Raw genomic sequence first — 9337 nt, 5'->3', positions numbered from 1 at the left:
CAGTGCTCAGGGGTTACTCCTGGCTGTCTGCTCAGAAATAGCTCCTGGCAGGCACGGGGGACCATATGGGACACCGGGATTCGAACCAACCACCTTTGGTCCAGGATCGGCTGCTTGCAAGGCAAACGCCGCTGTGCTATCTCTCCAGGCCCCTGATGCTGGGAATTTAACCTGGGTCAACTGCCTGCAAGGCAAGAACTCTACCCTCTATACTATTACTCTGGACTCTACAATTTCTACCAGGTGCTCGTTCCCTGTTCCACCTAACAGGAACCTCTTCTATAATTCCTTCTGAAGCTACTTCCAGCTTGGTGCTTGGGAGTCACTCCTCACGGTGCTAGGGATCAAACCCTGGATTCCCCCATGCAAAATGTGTGCTTCAGCTCTTTGAGCCATATTTCTCGACACCCCCCATAGACATTTTTATTCTTTTTTGCTTGTTTGTTTTGCTTTGTTTGGTTTTATTAATTTAGGGCCACACCCGGCTGCATTCAAGGGTTACTCCTGTCTCTATACTCAGAAATTACCCTTGGCATATTCAAGAGTTCATATGGGATGCCAGGAATCAAACCCGGGTTGTACATATACAAGACAAAAGCCCTACCCACTGTGCTATTATCATCCTGGCTCCTAATCTTTATTTCTTTTATTTTTTTATAGTCTTTATTTCTAAATTTTATTTCTTTTTTTTTTTTTTTTCTGGTTTTGAGGGTCACACCCAGCAGCGCTCAGGGGTTACTACTGGCTCTATGCTCAGAAATCGCTCCTGGCAGGCTCAGGGAACCATATGGGATGCTGGGATTCGAACCACCATCCTTCTGCATGCAGGGCAAACACTGTACCTCCATGCTAAATCTCCGGCCCTTATTTTTTTTTCTTTTTTTTTTCTTTTTTGGCCACACCCGGTGGTGTTCAGGGATTACTCCTGGCTCTGTGCTCAGAAATTGCTCCTGGCAGGCTCAGTGGACCATATGGGAACCCGGGGATCAAACGTGGGTCCGTTCCAAGTCAGCCACATGCAAGGCAAACCCCCTACCATTACGTTATAGCTCCAACCCTAAAAATTAATCCTTTTTTGGGGGGTGGCACTCAGGGGTTACTCCTGGCTCTGCGCTCAGAAATTGCTCCTGGCAGACATGAGGGACCATGTGGGATGCCAGGATTTGAACCATCTTCTTCCTGGATCGGCTGCTGCAAGGCAAATGCCCTACCTCTGTGCTATCTCTTCAGCTCCCCTAAATTTTATTTCTTTTTTTGTTTTTTGTTTTTTTTGTTGTTTTTTTTTTGTTTGTTTGTTTTTGGGCCACACCCGGCGGTGCTCAGGGGTTACTCCTGGCTGTCTGCTCAGAAATAGTCCCTGGCAGGCACGGGGGACCATATAGTACACCAGGATTCGAACCAACCACCTTTGGTCGTGGATCGGCTGCTTGCAAGGCAAACACCGCTGCGCTATCTCTCCGGGCCCTTTATTTCTTAATTTAGGTTTTGAGGTCATGCCCAGCTATGGTCAGGGCTTATGGGTCATAGTCAACATATGTGGTATCAGAGATATAACTGGGGTTAGCCATGTGTAAGTCAAATATCCAAATAATGTTCTATATCTCTGAATCCCCAATTGGCTTTATTTTGTTTGATTTTTGGACCACATCCAGCTATGCTCTGGGGATATTCCTGGCTCTGAGTTCAGGGGTATTTCTGGCAATGCTCAAGGGACCCTAAGGGATGCCATGAATCAAATCAGTTTGATTTTGTGCAGTCTTACCTGCTGTATCATTACTCCCAGCCCCCACATTGGCATTTTAAAACAACTTCAGCCAGAAAAAAAAATCTAAGAGAAACCTGAAAGACCAGATAAATGATTCCTTATGGTATTCTAGGGAGTTTACTTTCCCAATTATTTCCCAATTATTACTGAATATAAATATTTTTGTACATGTTAGATTATAGTCATAATGGATATCTGTTTCCTAGAATATAAGTGATTTCAATTATCTTCAGTAAAATTTTTATCTTTTTCTTGTTTTGTTTTGAAACCACATCCAGTGGCACTCAGGGCCTACTCTCAGCTCTACAGTGTTGGAAGACCCTGCAGTGTCTTCCAAGCTGGGCCACCTACATGCAAACTATGTGCTCCTTGGGCTTTTTCTCTGGTTTTAACTTTTCAAAAATGTATTTGGCCATAAGTATATAATTCCAATTTATAGAAGTTTCAACAATAGAGGTTTCCATTTTATTTATAAAAGGAGCCTGGAGTCTGCTGATGTTGGTTTGCTGATTCAAAGGGGGTGTATGGCATCCTGGTAATCTTTGGTCTTTCCTTGTTATAATTCATCCAAATAGTAACTATCACACCCAAACTCAAGGTCAGAATAAAAGAGAAGAGAAGCCCAGAAGGATAAACTTTCGCTGTTGTTTTGGTTTGGGTTTTAGAGCCACAGGGGCAGTGTTCTGGACTTAGTTCTGCCTCTGTGCTCAGGAGTGGCTCTGGGACTAGCTGCAAGCAAAGCAAATACCAACCCCAGTAACTATCTCTCCAGCTTTGAACTGTTTGAACTAGGAAAGCTAACACTTGCTCAACTATGCTCTCAGATTTCTTTTAGGTTTCTTAGTGGCCAGAAATGGGTCATAAGGTCATTTCTCCTTTTACACACAAAGTTAGAAAAGCAAGGAAGAATATCATGATTTGGGTGTGTGCATTGTTTCTTTGAATAAATGAGGGGTTCTACTGACCTAAAGAGGAGGACAGTGATGGGAGATGAATAATCACTAGCAGTGTATGTCATAAAATGCAGCGTCAATGTAATATATTAGTAAGCATAATTCTGAGTTAGAATTATATAAAATATATAGAGAGAGAAATATGCCTATGAAGCATATTTAAAATGCAAAGGTATTTTTCTCATTATTTCCTCTTGCTTCTTTATCTTGAAAGCCTTCTAATTTTTACCATTTTCTTTGAGAATTACAATAAAATGTTCCTTCTTTTGTTTTGGTTTTTGGGTACCACCCAGAGGCACTCAGGGGTTACTCATGGCTTTGTGCTCAGAAGTCACTCCTGGCAGGCTCAGGGGACCATATGGGATGCTGAGATTCAAACCAGGGTTCACCCTGTATTGGCCACATGCAAGGCAAACATTTTCTTTTTCTTTCTTTCTTTCTTTCTTTCTTTCTTTCTTTCTTTCTTTCTTCTTTCTTTCTCCTTTCTTTCTTCTTTCTTTCTTTCTTTTTCTTTCTCCTTTCTTTTTCTTTCTTTCTCTTTCTTTCTCCTTTCTTTCTTTCTTTCTTTTTCTTTCTTTCTTTTTTCTTTCTTCTTTCTTTCTTTCTTTCTCTCTCTCTCTTTCTTTCTTTCTTTCTCTCTCTCTCTCTTTCTTTCTTTCTTTCTTTCTTTCTTTCTTTCTTTCTTTCTTTCTTTCTTTCTTTCTTTCTTTCTTTCTTCCTTTCTTCCTTTCTTTTGAAGGGGGACATACCCAGCAGCACTCAGGGGTTATACCTGGCTCTCTATTCAGAAATTACTTCGGGCAGACTCAGGAATCATATGGGATACCAGGGATTGAACCTGGATTGTCCGCATCCAAGGCAATGCTCTACCCACTATGCTATTGCTCTGACTTTTTTTTCCCATCTCTCTACCCCCCCTACTCTTTTTAAAAGAACACTTGGGATCAGATGATAGTAGAGCAGGTCAGGTATTTGATGTGCATGTGACCAACCCAAGTTTGATCCCTAGTAAGTCATATGGTCCTCTAAGCACTGCTATGAGTAACTACTGAGCACAGAGGCAGGAGTAACCTTTGAGCATTGATGGTTATGACCCCAAAAACAAACAAATGAGAAAACAAGAAACAATTAAAAAAAAAAAGGAGTATTGTGGGATGAGGGCAGAGCGATAGCACAGCCGGTAGGGCATTGGCCTTGCATGCCTAAGCTGACCAGGGTTTGATTCCCGGCATTCCATATGCATATGGGTTACCCAAGCACCACCAGGAAGGACCCAAAAACAAAAACCAACAAACAAAAACTAATCAATAAAAGAAAAAAGAAAGATGATGTGGGGCCATGATGTGACTCAGTGGAAAAGCACATGGCTTGCATGTGTGAAACCTGAGTTCAGTCTTTAAAGCCACTGAAATAAATAAATTAATTAAATCAAAAGAAGCAGTGTTGAGACTAAGCTGAGCTGTTTGCCTGCAGGGTGCAGACATGCCTTGAACTACATTAATTTCCTAGAACCTATAGCTTCAGAACAGCTGGAAGTGATTTTCAACCTAATCTCTCATACATCATGGATTGGTAAACTTCACAATAACTTAAAGTCACTATCTTAAAGCCCGTGCATCTTTTTTAGAGCAGTTGACTAGTCACATCCATGTCATTGGTGTGGAAATATTTTAAATCACTAAGAAGGTATTTAGTTGGGCATCAAAGATAAATTGCAGAAAGGAATCAAAATCTTGTATTTTTACATCTCTCGTGGCATCTTCAGTCTGATCACAACTCAGCTGCCAAAGTGATCCTAACAGAACAATCCAATTGAGTTACACTCCTTTTCTCTGGTGACTTCCAGTCACACTACAAGGCATCAAGTTCCTTCCATAGCTTTCCAGACCTGTGGGACCTGAAAACTTTCCTTTTCTTGCTCAGCAGTGGACGCATTGATCTTCTTTGGTCTCTCAAATAAGTGAATCCTATTTCCATCGTAAGCCTCTATCTGGACCTGCCTTTTGGCCAGAGAATCCTTATTTTTATCTATTTAGGATCTGGTCAAATGTCACCTTTTTGGTCAGCATTTTCCTGACCTCACCTTTCTTTATCCCTTTCCCCCTGTTAACAGGAGTGGGATAATTTTACCCTTTTTTTTTTTTTTTGGTTTTTGGGCCACATCCGGCGGTGCTGGCTGTCTGCTCAGAAATAGCTCCTGGCCGGCATGGGGGACCATATGGGACACTGGGATTTGAACCAACCACCTTTGGTCCTGGATCGGCTGCTTGCAAGGCAAACACTGCTGTGCTATCTCTCCGGGCCCGATTTTTCCCCTTTATAAAAAATTTTTGAGCCACACCCGGCAGCACTCAGGAGTTGCTCCTGGCTCTATGCTCAAAACTCACTACTAGTAGGCTCAGGAAACCATATGGGATGCCAGGGATCAAACCCAGATCAGTCCCAAGTAGGCCACATGCAAGGCAAACTCCCTACTGCTAGGATATAGCTCTTGTTCCCCCTTTATAAAATTTTATAATAGTAATGATTTTTATTTTATAAATTAAAATTATTCTTAAAACAAACTATTTAACTACCTACAAGCAAATAACAATATAATAATTTATAGATGATTCTAATTTTTTTTTTGTGAGGAATTGACACCACACTGAGCCATGGGGGCTACTCTTGGCTCTGTGCTCAAGTGAGCCATGTTTGTGCTTGTGTGGAGCATATAGGGTGCCAGAAATTGAACTGGGGTTGTCAGAATATGAAACAAATGACTGATCCCATGTGCTATCATCCTGGTTGTGCCACTTAGCAGGAGTTCCTGGAAGTTCACACATGTGTTTGGGGGAAATTATATATATGTATAATATATATTATATAGAATATATTCTAAATATATTCTATATAAAATATATTATAAATGTGTGAGCCAAAGTGCTCACACATTTTAAACAAAAATGGGGTACCGGAGTGGTGGCACAAGTGGTAGGGCATTTGTCTTGCATGCGCTAACCTAGGACGAACCAAGGTCTGATCCCCCAGCATCTTATATGGTCCCCTAAGCCAGGAATAATTTCTGAGCGCATAGCCAGAGTGTCCCCAGGTGTGGCCCAAAAACAAAAAAAGAAAAAAAAAAGGAAAGAAAACAAAAAGGAAATTCATAGCTGAGTGGTCCAGGTATTCCAAGCATTATTGCTGATACTGTGGCTTTTGTGGTTTTTTGTGGTTTGGGCTGCCAGATCTTCTAGAAGTATGAGGATGTGTGTGGCAAGGGGGTAGGGTGGGGAGGATGTCTGCACTCATTCAAAAAAAAAAAGCCCTGGGCCGGGCGGTGGCGCTAGAGGTAAGGTGCCTGCCTTGCCCTGCGCTAGCCTTGGATGGACCGAGGTTTGATCCCCAGATGTCCCATATGGTCTTCCCTCCCTCCCCCCTCCCCCCTCTCCCTCCTCCTCCCTCTTTCCTTCCTCCTTCCTTCCTTTTCCTTCCTTCCTTCCTTCCTTCCTTCTTCCTTCCTTCCTTCCTTCCTTCCTTCTTTCCTTCCTTCACACCATACTAGGAGTAACCCCTGAGTCCTGCCAGGTGAGGCCCAAGAACAAAAAAACAAAAAGGAGAGAAGAATTTCCTATGTTTTTTTTTTTTTTACTAATTTTTCCATAGCCTCTTTAGTGTTTGTTTGGTTTGGGACTGCACTTGAAAATACTCAAGGAACCATGTGGTGCCCAGATACCTGATCCAGGGCTCCTACAAGCAAATTCTGTGCTCAGCTCCCAAATTATCTTCCAAGCTCTCAGAGTATCATTTGTTAATAACTATGTGGCACTCTAGTAGCAGAATGTACCACAATTTATTTAGCATTCCTGTGAAAGGGTTTTGACCTATAATAGAAATATAATCAATTCTAAGTAGTGAAAAAACACCTATGAATTATGGAATCTTCTTTTCAAGAAAATGATTTTGTTACTTAGATCTAAAAACTTAAAATTAGGCTCATCAACATTGGCTGACAGAGGTTACTACAATTTTGCTTTTCAGCAAATTTAGAAGGTATCTGTGTATAACAGGAATAAAAGTGATACCCAAGCTTTCTTTCTTTTACCTACTGTCTTCCCCAGTCCTTCCAGTCTCATCCATTGTAGAACTTGCCTTCCCCTAAAAAATAACAATGAAACCCCAACATTACCAGAGTGGTCCAGGTACCACTCTGGCACTGCAGGGTCCCAACAGTATCATACCCTCAGGTCCTTGCATTAAACAAACCTTGGCACAGTTGACTGAGAATCATAGGAGGCGCCCTGAACATTTTAAGCACCACTTGGGAGTCCCCTTCCAAAAAAATTAAAAATCACTAAAAAAAAAATTTTTTTTTTTGGTTTTTGGGTCACACCGGCAGAGCTCAGGGGTTCCTCCTGGCTCTACACTCAGATTTAAAAAAATAAAAGAAAGAAAGAAGAGAGAAGTGGAGGGAAAGAGGAGGAGAGAGAAGGAAAGGGGAGGGGAGGGAGGGGAAGGAAAGAAGAGGGGAAGGGAGGGAAGGAGATGAGATGGGAGGGAGTTAAGGGGAGGGGAGAGAAAGGAAGGGAGAGAAGGGAAGGGAAGAGAGGGAGGGAAGGAGAGGAAAGGGAAAGGGAGGGGAGAGAAGGAAGGAAATGAGGGAAGGGGAGGGTAAGAGAAGAGAAGGGAAGGGGGAGGGAAGGGAAGGGAAGAAAAAATAAGTACTAGTCACTTCTTTTGAGTCTTATTTTCCTTTCTGAGAAACAAAGCTTAGGGGGGCTGTGGTGCTCAGGCTGCCCCCAACAGCCTTCCCTCTCCTCCCTCCCGGACTCCAGGGCTATCCCTGGGTGCCTGCCCAGGGGGCCAGCCAGGTGAATGCCAGGGAGGAATTTAAAGGGGACCCCAGGCTTTACCCAACCCCCACCCTGCACAAGAGGGGCTGGCTTAGGGAAGTCACCTACAACTTTTCTTCCCACCAGTGTCCATTCTCAAACTGGCTAGTGCCCCTGTGCATAAAGAATAGATAGTTTACTAGGATATCATAGGGTTTAATCTGTTTGCAATATACAGAATGTCTATGTTGTTTACTTTCCTCCCCCCCCCCCCGCCCCGGATCGCCACCTTACAAGCTCATTTCTTTTTTTTTTTCCTTTATCTTTATTTAAACACCGTGATTACAAACATGATTATAGTTGTATGGTTACAGTCATGTAAAGAGCACCCCCCTTCACCGGTGCAACATTCCCACCACCAATTTCCCAGATCTCCCTCCTCCCCACACCCCTACATCTGTACTCGAGACAGGCTTTCTACTTCCCTCATTCATTCACATTGTTATGATAGTTTTCAGTGTAGTCATCTCTGCAACTGCACTCATCACTCTATGTGATGAGCTGCATGTCCTGAGCTGCACCTACCAGCCCTCATCTCTCTTGTCTCTGAGATACTGTTAAGAATGTCCTTCATTTTTCTTAAAGCCCATAGATGAGTGAAACCATTCTGCGTCTTTCTCTCTCCCTCTGACTTACTTCACTCAGCATAATAGATTCCATGTACATCCATGTATAGGAAAATTTCATGACTTCATCTCTCCTGATGGCTGCATAGTATTCCATTGTATATATGTACCACAGTTTCTTCAGCCACTCATCTGTTGAAGGGCATCTTGGTTGTTTCCAGAGTCTGGCTATTGTAAATAGCGCTGCAATGAATATAGGAGTAAGGAATGGATTTTTGTATTGTATTTTTGTGTTTCTTGGGTATATTCCTAGGAGTGGTATAGCTGGATCGTATGGAAGCTCAATTTCCAGTTTGTGAAGGAATCTCCATATCGCTTTCCATAAAGGTTGTACTAGACGGCATTCCCACCAGCAGTGAAAAAGAGTTCCTTTCTCTCCACATCCCCGCCAGCACTGCTTGTTTTCCTTTTTTGTGATGTGTGCCAATCTCAGTGGCGTGAGGTGGTACCTCATAGTAGTTTTGATTTGCATCTCCCTGACGATTAGTGATGTTGAACATCTTTTCATGTGCCTTTTAGCCATTTGCCTTTCTTCTTTTTCAAAGTGTCTATTTCTTCTCCCCATTTTTTGATGGGGTTAGTTGTTTTTTCTTGTATAGTTCTGTCAGTACCTTGTAAATTTTGGATATTAGCCCTTTATCTGATGAGTATTGGGTGAATAATTTCTCCCACTCAGTGGGTGGCCTTTGTATTCTGGGCACTATTTCCTTTGAGATGCAGAAGCTTCTCAGCTTAATATAGTCCCATCTGTTTATCTCTGCTTCCACTTGCTTGGAAAGTGCTGTCTCCTCCTTAAAGATGCCTTTAGTCTCAATGTCCTGGAGTGTTTCACCTACATGTTGTTCTATATACCTTTTAGTTTCAGTTCTGATATCAAGGTCTTTAATCCATTTGGATTTTACCTTTGTACATGGTGTTAGCTGTGGGATGAGTTCGCTTTTTTGCAAGTGGCTAACCAGTTGTGCCAACACCACTTGTTGAATAGGCTTTCCCTGCTCCATTTAGGATTTCTTGCTCCTTTATCAAAAACAAGGTGTTTATATGTCTGAGGAACCTTCTCTGAGTACTCAAGCCTATTCCACTGATCTGAGGGTCTGTCTTTATTCCAATACCATGCTGTTT

This window comes from Suncus etruscus, chromosome 5, assembly GCF_024139225.1.
Source record: "Suncus etruscus isolate mSunEtr1 chromosome 5, mSunEtr1.pri.cur, whole genome shotgun sequence".
Lineage (NCBI taxonomy): Eukaryota > Metazoa > Chordata > Mammalia > Eulipotyphla > Soricidae > Suncus > Suncus etruscus.
Note: the sequence above shows the minus strand (reverse complement) of the source record.